This window comes from Ranitomeya variabilis, chromosome 4, assembly GCF_051348905.1.
Source record: "Ranitomeya variabilis isolate aRanVar5 chromosome 4, aRanVar5.hap1, whole genome shotgun sequence".
NCBI lineage: Eukaryota > Metazoa > Chordata > Amphibia > Anura > Dendrobatidae > Ranitomeya > Ranitomeya variabilis.
In genome coordinates, this window is record NC_135235.1 from 280,800,489 (window position 1) to 280,814,973 (window position 14,485).

General features: G+C 42.8%; 1 long non-coding RNA gene across 2 annotated transcripts in view; it reads right to left on the minus strand.

Annotated features, from left to right (window-relative positions):
- Positions 1-2,473: 2,473 nt before the first annotated feature.
- Positions 2,474-14,485, minus strand: part of LOC143768826 (uncharacterized) — a 68,965-nt gene continuing 56,953 nt past the window's right edge. Inside the window, exons 2-4 of one of the 2 annotated variants that reach the window (XR_013214056.1) lie at positions 5,156-5,288; positions 4,797-5,023; positions 2,474-2,810 (exon numbers count right to left, since the gene is read on the minus strand). This is a non-coding gene — a long non-coding RNA (uncharacterized LOC143768826). Of the gene's footprint in view, positions 3,016-4,796; positions 5,024-5,155; positions 5,289-14,485 lie in introns of both variants that reach the window. The other variant, XR_013214055.1, reaches the window with a different exon arrangement.

Genomic DNA, 14,485 nt, shown 5'->3' on the forward strand with positions numbered 1-14,485 from the left:
AGCATCATCAAAGAAAAAAGAAAAAAGTTATAGTCCACAGAATAAAGCGATGCAAAAATAATTATTTTTTCTATAAAATAGTTTTTATCGTATAAAAGTGCCAAAACATAAAAAAATGATATAAATGAGGTATCGCTGTAATCATACTGACCCGAAGAATAAAACTGCCTTATCCATTTTACCAAACGCGGAACTGTATAAACGCCTCCCCCAAAAGAAATTCATGAATAACTGGTTTTTGGTCATTCTGCCTCACAACAATCTGAATAAAAAGCGATCAAAAAATGTCATGTGCCCGAACATGTTACCAATAAAAACGTCAACTAGACCCGCAAAAAACAAGACCTCACACGACTCTGTGGACCAAAATATGGAAAAATTATAGGTCTCAAAATGTGGTACCGCAAAAAATATTTTTTGCAATAAAAAGCGTCTTTCGGTGTGTGACGGATGCCAATCATAAAAATCTGCTAAAAGACCCGCTATAAACGTAAATTAAACCCCCCTTCATCACCCCCTTAGTTAGCGAAAAATAAAAAAATTAAAAAAATGTATTTATTTCCATTTTCCCATTAGGGCTAGGGTTAGGGCTAGGGTTAGGGCTAGGGTTAGGGCTAGGGATAGGGCTAGGGTTAGGGCTAGGGTTAGGGCTAGGGATAGGGCTAGGGTTAGGGCCAGGGTTAGGGCTAGGGTTAGGGCTAGGGTTAGGGTTAGGGCTAGGGTTAGGACTAGGGTTAGGGTTGGGGCTAGGGTTAAGGCTACAGTTAGGGTTGGGGCTAAAGTTAGGGTTAGGGTTGGGGCTAAAGTTAGGGTTAGAGTTTGGATTACATTTACGGTTGGGAATAGGGTTGGGATTAGGGTTAGGGGTGTGTCAGGGTAAGGGGTGTGGTTAGGGTTACCGTTGGGATTAGGGTTAGGGATGTGTTTGGATTAGGGTTTCCGTTATAATTGGGGTTTTTTCACTGTTTAGGCACATCAGGGGCTCTCCAAACGCGACATGGCATCCGATCTCAATTCCAGCCAATTCTGCGTTGAAAAAGTAAAACAGTGCTCCTTCCCTTCCAAGCTCTCCCGTGCGCCCAAACAGTGGTTTACCCCCACATATGGGGTATCGGCGTACTCAGGACAAATTGTACAACAACTTTTGTGGTCCATTTTCTCCTGTTACCTTTGGTAAAATAAAACAAATTGGAGCTGAAGTAAATTTTTTGTGAAAAAAAGTTAAATGTTCATTTTTATTTAAACATTCCAAAAATTCCTGTGAAACACCTGAAGGGTTAATAAACTTCTTGAATGTGGTTTTGAGCACCTTGAGGGGTGCAGTTTTTAGAATGGTGTCACACTTGGTGATTTTCTATCATATAGACCTCTTAAAATGACTTCAAATGAGATGTGGTCCCTAAAAAAAAATGGTGTTGTAAAAATGAGAAATTGCTGGTCAACTTTTAACCCTTATAACTCCCTAACAAAAAAAAAAATTTGGGTTCCAAAATTGTGCTGATGTAAAGTAGACATGTGGGAAATGTTACTTATTAAGTATTTTGTGTGACATATCTCTGTGATTTTATTGCATAAAAATGCTGGAAAAGTTGGAAAATTGCGACATTTTCAAAATTTTTGCCAGATTTCCGTTTTTTTCACAAATAAACGCAGGTAATATCAAAGAAATGTTATCACTATCAGGAGGTACAATATGTCACGAGAAAACAATGTCAGAATCACCGGGATCCGTTGAAGCGTTCCAAAGTTATAACCTCATAAAGGGACAGTGGTCAGAATTGTAAAAATTGGCCCTGTCATTAACGTGCAAACCACCCTTAGGGGTAAAGGGGTTAAAGGAAAATGAAAGGGAGAAGATACAGATTAGATACTAGAAAAAACTTTTTGACAGTGAGGGTGATCAATGAGTGGAACAGGCTGCCATGAGAGGTTGTGAGTTCTCCTTCAACGGAAGTCTTCAAACAGAGATATGTCTGGGATGGTTTCGTGAATCCTGTATTGAGCAGGGGGTTGGATATGATGACCCTGGAGGTTCCTTCCAACTCTAACATTCTAGGATTCTATGAAAGTTATTAGACAGAAATGGTACTAGTATGAGCTATCAAAGATCTCGTTTGCTCGAAAATCCTCCCGGCGTATGTCTCCGGCATACCCTGCACATTCAGTTTTACTTTATAATATTATTATTGTTTGGTTATTATATTTAGTTGCTCAGATTTTGTTTCATATGAGGATTTAACATGACGTCTCGACAGCTTTTAATATTGTTTGCATCTCGGCATAAGTGACCGGTGGGGTTCACCTTTTTGCAGGTGTGATTTTTATGGAAATCATTGAACATCCAACCTGTCAATTGTTTTCAAAACTTGACGGTTGGGTTACTGTAGTTTTGACAGGTTTACTTTTCCAGTATTTGCAAAATTTGCCTAAAATTCCATTTTAAAAGCAGTCCTTTAAAACCATGCAGCTCCATTATTGTTTCTTACTCCAGCTGATGCCTCGTTGCTCGAGTTATTTCCGCTCTCACCAGACAATCACAATCCTGTGTCTATATAATATTCCAAACGACAATACAATCTGATCTCCTCCAACATTATAATTTAATAACTGCAGGCTCCCTTTATTATAGACAAAGCAAAATTGCCACAAAAGTGCAGAAAAACAGTTCTCCTATTGTGCATTTAATGACAGTATTTATTCATTAAGCGCTCTAATTTCTTTACAATATTTTGCTGGCATGTTCCTGGAATCGGCACAGTGTGTGTGACAGAACAGATGGAGACGTCTATAACACCGCGAGCATGTCACACCTGTTATTAAAAAAATGTAAAAAAAAATTCAATGCCAAAGACATTTAAAGAAAGAACTAAAATATGTTTTCAAATGTTTTCTGCGCCTACACTGATACAAGGAGAAGAATCCATGTTCTTTTCTGCCGTTATTCCTTCTATCTGTGCCATTTACCAGTCCTGTGTGTTGCCCGACACTAAAGGGAATGTGTCATCAGAAAATGACCTATTGTTTAATCAGATTTTTGTGTTAAATATATATTTATTTATTTTTTAGCATTTTTTTTTGCATATCACAATCTTTATTAAAAATAAAAATTAGAAATCATGTCATTTTCACACCGACCACTGGGGCATTTTTTAAACTCTTACTTCCTGTTGTTTCAGGAAATCAACATGTACATTAGTTACAATGGACAGACTTTGACCTTTTGTATTGATGCATTTAATGAGCATGTGCAAAGGTCATTGTGAAGGGAGGGGGAGGAGGGGAGCTGTGATTGGTGGATCCTGTGTTACCAGCTATGTATAGAGGTGTTGCCTGTCATTGTAAACCTGCCTCTGATTATGATGAGCCTGCTGAAAATTTTTCATGATGCGAAGTATGAGTATAAAAATAGCCCCAGTGGCCAGTGTGAAAATTGCAAAATTACTAATTTTGTTTTTTAACCTCTTAAAGACGCTGCCAATTTTCATTTTTACTTTTACGTTTTTCCTTTCCTTCATCTAAGAGCCATAATTTTTTTGTCTTTCCAACGACATCGCTGTATCATAGCTTGTGTTTTGCTGGATGACTTGTAGTTTTGAAGGACACCATTTATTTTACCATGATACCGATTTTGATTTATTTTTTTCTTGCATTATTTTAGGGATCTGTTTTCCGCTGGTGTTTTGATTTTTCTTTTTCTCTTTTCGAGCATCGACTGTATGGGTTGATTAATTTTGTATTTTGATAGAACAGACTTTTATGGACATGGTGAAACTAAATATGTTTATGTTTTCGTTTCTTTATTTTTAATGGAGAGAGAGAAAACGAGGGAATGAATGTCTATAATTTTTTTAGCTTTTTTGTATATTTTTTAACACTTTTTAATATTTGTAGTCGTTTTGAGATCGTCTGATCACTTAGAGTATTGCACAGTATTGCTGGAAATGATAAAAGTGGCAGTCAGCAATGAGGCTGAAGGAACCCAGAAATCCAGCCAGCTTCAGAGTAGGTTTTTCAAGCTCTATGGCAAATCACAGTTGACATCAACCCCAACTACCATTACCCTGATTGCCACCACACCAGGGCAAATGGGAAGACCTGGGCAAAGCGCCAGAATTGGTGGATCTCATGCGATGCGCCAATTCTAGGTTGGCTGCGAGCTGGTATTATTAGACTGGGGAGGGCCCAATAACCAGGGACTTTCCCAACCTGATAATATCAGCCTGCAGCTGTTTGCTTTACCTTGGCTGGTTATAAAAAAAAAAAAAATCAAAATTTTTTAAAATCATTTATTTATTAGGTTAAACAAGGCCAAAAACACCTATGTAAACACTCTTACAATGCATGTGCTTTTTTTAACTGTGGATTTTCCGTATGTAATGCAAGTCTATAGGGAAATTCTGGAAAGAAAACTGGGAATTGATATGCTGCTGCTCAGAAACCGGTATCGCAGGTGAGTTTACACAGCTTAAAAAAAGATACACAGTGGGCATGGGATGTCTTCTAATCCCATCCACTGTGCTTGTACTGTAAAATGCAGCATCCAGAACGCTAGTAATACTGATTGTGAGAATGTACCCTAAATCTTTAATATTCATGGGCATCTGAGCTGCATACAATTTATCGTCAGCAGATCCTCATAAACTTAGAAATGCAGCTGAGCACTCAAGGGTATGTTTTATGACTACTGGCCTCTATACACCCCTTAAAGAGACATATGGGTGAAGAAAGGTGATCAGACAACTGAAACATTGCTCTACTGTTATTTTTGCAGTATTCAGGTATATTAAAATATTTACCTTTGTAGTTTTGAGTATCACTTTAGGAAGTGGAGCTTGGAATATCTTTATGGGGTATATAATAGATGTATTTCTGTTGAGCCAGCGCTTAGGTACCATATGTGGTTGTTTTGCTCACATTCCAGCCTAGTCCGGCTACAGAGCCGCGCAGAATGCTCTTCCCTTGAGGCTTATTCACACTGCGGTGTATGCCGTATGTTAGTTCAGTTGCAGAACTGGAAGCTGACCTGGCATAGAACAGGAAATGGGGATCATTAATCATTGATCCCTATGAAAGCATTGAAATTGACATTTACACAAAAAAAAAGTACTAAAGGCCAAAATGTTACATGCAACATTTTTTCTTTATCTACGCTCACCAATGATTGGGAAGAATAATCCCGCCAAAATGAATGATTAATGGTCCCTGCGATCTTTTCCACACGAGATCCGTGAAGGCTTCTATAGGGATCAATGATTCCTGTTGTAGTTTTCATTTAAACACTCTCAGACCTGTAAAACTAACATAGGTTGTAAATTCCATCAGTGTTCTAGCTGCAAATATGTTTCCAGTTACATGAGAACACGTATTTTTATGCTGATGACTCCATCCAATGACCCGGTATAAGGACTTTCCGAGATTTTTACAGTAGTCAAAGCCTATAGGGTCATTCACACGTCTGTAATTTTTTGCGGACAGAGAAGTTCAAAGAAAATATCGGAAACAATACCAATTTCGATCCGAGGGTTGGATCAAAATCAACAATGCAAGTCATTGGGTCCATGAAAAAATCAGACTGCATTCAGTTAACATCTGAGTGTGGTCTGATTTTCCCGAATTTTCAGAAAGGAGAAGGTGGAGAAACTTTTTTTTCTCTTACTGTACTCTTAAGGTGTCAGACCTTTGACAACTGTTGACTAGACAAATCCCAACTATTCCATACATATGGACGCCCGGCCGTGAATTCATGTGTTTCTAAATAATGGAGTAAGTTGCTACCAGATAACTCTATGGGAAACAGTTGAGCGGCCCACGTACACATTAGATTGTAGGCAGGTCCCACCAAAATTGGCAAATTGAACCAACTTTTAAGGCTTATTCCCATCATTTCAAGTTGATACCTATCCAAAAAGGTGATAACTCATGGATTGGTTCAGTCCCTTAGACAATGAATGGAGTGATGATGTGCATCTGTGTCTACTGTTCTATTCAGATGAGGCACTTCAGAGCCCCATTCTTGGACTTGGTGGTGGCCCAGCAGTCAGACGACCATCGATCCACAAGTTACCACATATTTTTTAGATATCTGCTAACTTTTAATGTTGGGAATACTTCTTTAATCTAATGTGTATGATGGCCTTAATTGTCGTTGGAAGAAAAGTTGTTAAGCCCAATAAAAAGTGCAAATTTTCTTCTTGTCAATGTACGAACAGGACCTATCATGATTGGGCTTTAAGGTGCCCATACATATCAGGTGGCGGGATTTCTCTGGTGGCAACTTATCTCTGAGAAGAGCAAAACTATTTGAAAATCAACATGGCTAAACCTTCTAACCTCTGTCATAATTTGTCTGGAAAGAGTCAGGAAATCCTCAAATACATTGGATGGTCGTGACAAAATCAGTTGGTTTGGTCAACATTGGTCTATCTAATCCGGCATTTAAAAATCAATTGATACAAAATAGACTCTAGGTAGAGATCAGTGAATCAATTGGAAGACACTGATCCAGTGGAAGTTGTGAGTAGTCCATTGTCACCATTTGTAACCCTACGGACTGACTGTTAACTGCCGGCGTCCTCAATGCATCTTCTGACTAGTAGTTCTGATATGACATCATATGTGTACACTCTGCAACAGTGACATAGTGCCTGGCCTACAAATCAGAAAAAAACAAATTCCAAAAGGTAGGAGGAGGTTCACTTGGTTTCCATCCGGCGGCCACAGACTACTAACGTGGCCGCTGGACCAGGGACCTGCAAATCGATTCACTCATCTCTAACCCTGTGGGCAATTTTTTTTTAGTTTACAATGGTGCCACAGCCTTGGCCGATAAAGGATCCTCTTGTCCTCCAGATCTACATTGCAATCGGTGTTTGGTTGTTAACAGTTGTCTCAATCAAAAAGGTGACCTATGGGTAGCATACAATCTTGATACAATTATTCATGTGTTTGGGGTAGACATGGATGTTTAGTAGAAATACAAGGTGGAGTTCAAAGCTAGCCATACCTAGGAAGAAGCCGCAGTGGTGAAACTTGAGTTCAGCTTTACTTTATATTTTATATGCTATTTTTTATGGATCTTTTATAAGTACAATAAGATACCTTGCAGAAGGAAACTCTGTATTGCAGTGCTTTACTATTGTTGGACTTTTTGGTATATGCTGAAGTTTTAGCATAATAAGAAAGAAAGTATAACCTGTTCTGAAATCCAGAAACTCCTTGGAAGTAGACTCGCTTGGTTGCTGAATCTCAATCTCTACGACAAAGTCTGTGCAAGACTCTGCTGTCATTTCTGCATTTTACCTTTGGGAGTGGGATCAACTCCATTTGCATTTTTTGCTGTGACTTGGAAGACAGTGGTCACTTTTCTTGTTTTTGTTCGACAAGATACGCCTGTTCAGCATACAATCTTAATTTTCTTTGCCATTCCTCTAATTAAAGAGTAATGGACAAGAAAATTATAACAATTGTCCTAGCCCATAGCTGTTCTCTTCCTTCAGCAATCAGAGACAATTTCTAAAGTGAAGCATACTAGAAACATAAGTCTTACAAGTCAGTCGTCTTCATATTTGTATTCTAGGCTGCTGATATGTATTACCTATAATCTTTAAAATTCATAATGGTTTTGCTTTGTGCCCTTAAAATATGTTGGCTCTCCATGATTTGAGACTGCCTCTATTCCTGTTCCCCGCCCACTGCTTGCCTCCTGTCTATGACTGAGAGGACACTGAAATGTAAGTGACCTAGAACTGAAATGTAAGTGACCTAGAGAATGGAGGCAGGCAGAGGGCAGGGAATAAGGAGAGAGGCAGGAGAGCTGTAAGTGCAGATCACACCCACTACACTTGCATCTCATTAGCATACAATTTCAACTATGAATTTCTCTAAAACAGCAAAACGGATTTCTACAGCAAAAGAAAGGAATTAATTAGCTTTGGAATACCTGCACATACATATCATTAGTTTGGGGTATAAAATCCTAGTAACAGGTTTTCTTTAATGTTCGGGTTGGTACCATTTTATTGTTCACCTGTGATGCTAGTCACTACTCACAGACAAGCCATGAGGCAGGGTTGTCAAACATTCCGGAGTTAGATATCAAGAGAGCATCTAGTAAAGAAAAGGGAAAAGACAAAGGTAAAGTCAGGTCACGGTCTGAGGTCAGAATATCAGGAAGATAGAGGATCAGAGAAAAGGGGCTAGGCAAGTGGATGGTCAGAACGAGGTCCAAGGTCAGGTAGTAATGGATCAACAAAGAGAGCACCACAGAGCAAATGCTACAATTGGCAGAGATCTGGGGCTGACAGCTTAGTTAAATAGCTGGGTAGTCATTTAGAACAGGGAGCACCTGAAGAAAGCTCAGGACTTCCCAGTCTCAGATTGGACGGCTGAGCTATCAAAATACTGACAGCTCAGCACACCCCTGCACTAGATTGCATGACTGAACTGTCTCTCACTGCGTCCAAGACACACTGAGCGAAGGAATCATGACCTCACCTTTTATTTTTTTGATTTGCAGAAAAACTTGTAGAAGGCAAATTACCTACAATGTGTACAGTATACAGTAACGGATTGAATAATGAAAAACTCAATGTTTAAAACCTGCTGCACAAACCATCGGCTCTATACACTCTAACATCTGACATTTATATTGGATGATGGCACTTGGAAGAAAGGGAGCAAAAAATGAATGTGACGTCAGGGATGCACGAAGAGAGAGTCGACCCTCTGGGTCACGGTACTGACGCACCCAAGAACGAGCGTACCTGGGATGGACAACCCCTATACAGGGATAGTGGGGAGCAGGCCCGAGGGGGTCAAATACCGCAACAGCCGGTACCAAGAGGGTCGGCTCTGGAAGAGACTGGAGAGGGTGGACGGGAGAGAGGAGAGGGGAACAAACAGGACTGTATGGGAAGGAAACGGGAAGCAGAGAACGGAACACAGGAGACTGGACTAGGTCAGGGAAGGAGACAGGAGGACAACACAGGAAAATAGCCTGAGAGTGAAAACTAGACGAGAGCGGGCAAGGAGTAAGAACAGACAAGGCCCAAAACTGAGTACAAACTGCACACAATAATCAGGCGCCTCCATTATGGAGGAGACGTCTGATAAAGCCCAAGGAGTTACCTGATTGGAGGGCCCAGGAGCAGAGAGGACGCGGAAGGGGTTAAGAAGAGGGAAGAGCGCACGCCCTCGACCTAAGGCGCATGTGCGGAGCAGACGCCGGACAGAGGAAGGAGGAAGCACGGACACCACGCTGAAAACCCCCAGCAGCAGGAAGAGGGACCGAGGAACCAGCGCGATGCCCAGAGCGGTGGACGGGGACGCAGCGGGAGGAGCCGACGGAGGAAGCGGCCGCAGCATCAGAGACGGCCGGTATGACAGTACCCCCCCTTCTAAGACTCCCCCTACCGAGGTTGGCCAAGAATCTTTTCAGAATCCGTGGAGCGTTAACATTCTCCCTAGGTTCCCAAGACCTCTCCTCAGGACTAAATCCCTTCCAATCAATAAGATAGAAGACTCTTCCTCTAACCCTCTTCATAGCCAGAATATCTCTTACTTCAAAATCATTATCGATGCCAAAAGGCTGAGGGGATTCAAGCAGTGCTGGGCAAAATCGATTAAGGATGAGAGGTTTCAAGAGCGAGACATGGAAGGCGTTAGGGACTCGGAGCGAAGCCGGCAACCTCAATTTATATGCCACGTTGTTAATACGACCCAAAATCTCGAAGGGACCGATGTATCGGGGACCCAACTTGTAAGAAGGAATCTTCAAGTGGATATGCTTGGTCGAAAGCCAGACCTTGTCACCAGGATGATACGGAGGAAGATCCCTCCTCCTCTTGTCAGCATGTCTCTTCATCTGGTCTGCGGCCCGTACGAGGGCCTCCTTGGTCTCCTTCCAAATTTGGGAAAATTCCGAAGAAAGAGCATCCGCAGCAGGGACACCAGAAGGAGAAGATATAGGAAGGGGTACTCCCGGATTCAGACCAGAGACCACAAAGAACGGAGATTTGGAAGTAGCCTCACTGGAATGATTGTTATGAGCAAACTCAGCCCAAGGAAGAAGAGTTACCCAATCATCGTGATGGGCGTTGGTAAAGTTGCGTAGGTAGGAAGTCAAAACTTGATTTATCCGTTCTACTTGCCCGTTGGTCTGAGGATGATAGGCGGAGGAAAAATCCAGAGATATGCCTAAGAGCTTACAGAGAGCTCTCCAGAATCTGGAAGTAAATTGGACCCCTCGATCTGACACGATTCGTTGAGGAAGTCCATGTAATCTGAAGATCTGATGGATGAAGATTCTTGCCAATTCCGGAGCTGAGGGTAATCCAGGCAAGGGAATGAAATGGGCCATCTTGAAGAACCGATCCACCACCACAAAGATGGTTGTGCATCCAGAGGAACGAGGCAGATCTGTAATGAAATCCATGGCTATTTGTTGCCAAGGAGCTTCGGGAACGGGTAAAGGATGCAAGAGACCAGAAGGCAACTCTCTCGGTACTTTGTTTCTTGCACAAGTTATGCAGGAGGCTACAAAATCCGAAGTATCTTGTCGAAGAGACGGCCACCAGTAATACCGGGAAAGAAGAGCAAGAGTCTTCTTGGTACCGACATGTCCAGCAATCTTGGAAGAATGTCCCCAACGCAAAACCTCTGTTCTCTTATCACACGGGACGAAAGTTCTGCCTGGTGGAACAGAGAGGAGATTTGAAGGAGCTACCATGACGAGTCTGGCGGGATCAATAATATGTGAAGGATCCTCTTCCTTCTCGGGAGATTGCAAGGACCGGGAAAGTGCATCCGCTTTAGAATTCTTAACTCCGGGCCGAAAATGAAGTTTAAAATCAAAACGAGAAAAGAACAAAGACCATCTGGCTTGCCTGGAATTGAGTCTCTGAGCGGATTGAATGTAGGCTAAGTTCTTGTGGTCAGTGAAAATCATAAAGGGATGAATGGCCCCCTCCAAGAGATGACGCCACTCCTGTAGAGCCATCTTTATAGCCAGTAACTCTCGGTCTCCAATTGAATAATTGCATTCCGCGGGAGAAAATGACTTTGAGAAGAACCCACAAGGAACCAGACGTCCAGAGAGTGATTTCTGGGAGAGTACCGCTCCGGCTCCCGAAGAGGAGGCATCCACCTCAAGGAAGAAGGGCCTGCTGGCCACTGGTCAATGAAGAACTGGAGCGGAAGCAAAGGCCTGTTTTAAGGCAAGAAAGGCGTCTTCAGCCTCCGGAGGCCAAACGTGAGGTTTTGCTCCTTTCCGGGTAAGAGCGACGAGAGGCTTGGTCACTATAGAGAAATGCGGAACGAATTGTCTATAATAATTTGCGAAGCCCAAAAACCGTTGGATGGCCTTAACTCCAAAAGGACGGGGCCACTTGAGTACGGCAGACAATTTCTCAGGATCCATCTTAAACCCCACGTCAGAAATAATATACTCCAAGAAGGGCAAGGAAGTCTGTTCAAACAAACACTTCTCGATTTTGGCGTAAAGACGATTCTCCCGGAGTCGTTGTAGGACCAGACGGACACTCCTCCTGTGGGAGGATAGGTCGGGCGAAAAAATAAGGATGTCATCAAGGTATACTACCACGCAGGAATACAATAGGTCACGGAAGATCTCATTTACGAACTCCTGGAAGACTGCTGGAGCGTTACAGAGACCAAAGGGCATGACGAGGTATTCATAATGACCATCCCAAGTGTTAAAGGCGGTCTTCCACTCGTCTCCAGCGCGTATTCGAACCAAATTATAGGCCCCTCTCAAATCTAGTTTGGAAAAGATTCGGGCTCCTCTCAGTCAGTCGAAGAGTTCAGGAATCAGCGGAAGAGGATATCTATTCTTGACCGTGATGGCATTCAGACCTCGGTAGTCAATACAAGGCCGAAGGGATCCATCTTTCTTCCGGACGAAGAAAAAACAGGCTCCAGCCGGAGAAGAGGACTTCCGGATGAATCCCTTAGCCAAATTCTCTTGGATGTACTCAGACATAGACAAGGTCTCCGCCGGAGACAACGGATAGGTTCTACCCTTGGGAAGAGCAACTCCAGGAATTAGCTCGATAGGGCAGTCATAGGTTCGATGTGGTGGAAGGGACTCCGCCTCCTTCTTATCAAAGACATCGGCAAACGAGTGAAAGGCCGCAGGAAGACTGGGAAGATTGACGGCCATTTGAGGAAGACCTGGATGAGAGACGGACTTGTTGCGGATTCTGTTTGTGGGCTCCCTCTGGTGGTTACTGCTGGTACTGGGTGACTTTGGTGGGTTGCGGCCTTTGGTTTCCACCTGTCCATCGGTGGCTGGGTGTTTCCTATTTTACCTGGCCTTTCTGTCATTTCCCTTGCCGGCTATCAATGTATTCAGATGTGCTCTGTTTGGTTCCTGCCTACCTGCTCCCAGATCTTTCAGGATAAGCTAAGTGCTGATTTTCAGTTGTTTAGTTTTTTGTCCAGCTTGCTTATTATGTCTCTATGCTAGCTGGTAGCTCTAGTGGACTGAGGTTCTCCCCATGTGCCATGAGTTGGCACATGGGTTCTTGTAATCTCAGGATGGTTTTTTTGATTAGGGTTTTTTGCTGACCGCTCAGTCCCCTTTTGTATCGTTCTGCTTTCTAGTTTACAGCGGGCCTCAATTTGCTAAAACTATATATATCATCTCTATGTGTGTGCCTTCCTCTCATTTCACCGTCAATACATGTGGGGGGCAACTATATCTTTTGGGGTTCATTCCGCTGGAGGCAAGTGAGGTCCTATTTTCTCTGCAGTACTAGTTAGCTCTTAGGCTGGTGCGTGGCGTCTAGAACCAACGTAGGCACGCTCCCTGGCTATCTCTAGTTGCGTTTGTCAGGCGTAGGGCAGCGGTCAGCCCAGGTTCCATCACCCTAGAGCTCGTCCGTAATATATTTGTACTTTGCTTGTCCTGTGCTATCCCTAGCCATTGGGATTCATGACAGTATAGCCGGCCCACAAAGTGTTAATTGTTTGGGCTGAAGCAGGAGAAAGAGAAGTGTTTAAGGGAAATTTTTTTTTTTTTTTTTTTCCCTTCAGAGTTTTGCTGCCTAGCCCTTAATTGCTGTCTAGCTGCTTCTTACCTCCTCTTAACCCTTGAATGGCTCTGATCTTAGCTGTTTAACATGGATGTCCAGAGTTTGGCTTCCAGCCTGAGTAATCTCGCGGCAAAAGTTCAAAACATACAGGATTTTGTTGTTCACACTCCCATGTCTGAACCTAGAATTCCTATTCCAGAGTTCTTTTCTGGAGATAGATCTACCTTCCTGAATTTCAGGAACAATTGTAAATTGTTTCTTTCTTTAAAATCTCGCTCCTCTGGAGACCCTGCTCAACAGGTCAAGATTGTAATATCTTTCCTGCGGGGCGACCCTCAGAATTGGGCATTTGCATTGGCACCAGGGGATCCTGCATTGCTCAGTGTGGATGCGTTTTTTCTGGCATTGGGATTGCTCTATGAGGAACCTAACCTGGAGATTCAGGCTGAAAAGGCTTTATTAGCCCTCTCTCAGGGGCATGATGAAGCGGAGATATATTGTCAGAAGTTTCGGAAATGGTCGGTGCTTACTCAGTGGAATGAGTGCGCCCTGGCTGCAAACTTCAGAAATGGTCTTTCTGAGGCCATTAAGGATATTATGGTGGGGTTCCCTACGCCTACAGGTCTGAATGAGTCTATGGCTATGGCCATTCAGATTGATCGGCGTTTACGGGAGCGCAAACCCGTGCACCAGTTGGCGGTGTCTTCTGAACAGGCACCTGAGACTATGCAATGTGATAGAATTCAGTCCAGAAGTGAACGGCAAAATTATAGGCGGAAAAATGGTTTGTGTTTCTATTGTGGTGATTCAGCTCATGTTATATCAGCATGCTCTAAACGCACAAAAAGGGTTGATAAATCTTTTGCCATTGGTACTCTGCAGCCTAAGTTCATTTTGTCTGTGACTCTGATTTTTTCACTGTCTTCCATTTCCGTCGATGCCTATGTGGATTCGGGCGCTGCCCTGAGTCTTATGGATTGGTCATTTGCTAAACGCTGCGGTTTTAGTCTGGAACCTCTGGAAGTTCCTATTCCTCTGAAGGGAATTGACTCTACACCATTAGCTATGAATAAACCGCAGTATTGGACACAAGTGACCATGCGCATGACTCCCGTTCATCAGGAGGTGATTCGCTTCCTTGTACTTTATAATTTACATGATGTACTAGTGCTTGGTCTGCCATGGTTACAAACTCATAATCCTGTCCTGGACTGGAAAACAATGTCTGTGTTAAGCTGGGGATGTCAGGGGGTTCATGATGATGCACCTCCGATTTCAATCGCTTCATCTACTCCTTCTGAGATCCCTGCGTTTTTGTCTGACTATAGGGATGTTTTTGAGGAGCCTAAGCTCAATTCGCTCCCTCCACATAGAGATTGTGACTGTGCTATAGAATTGATTCCTGGCAGTAAGTTCCCTAAGGGTCGTTTATT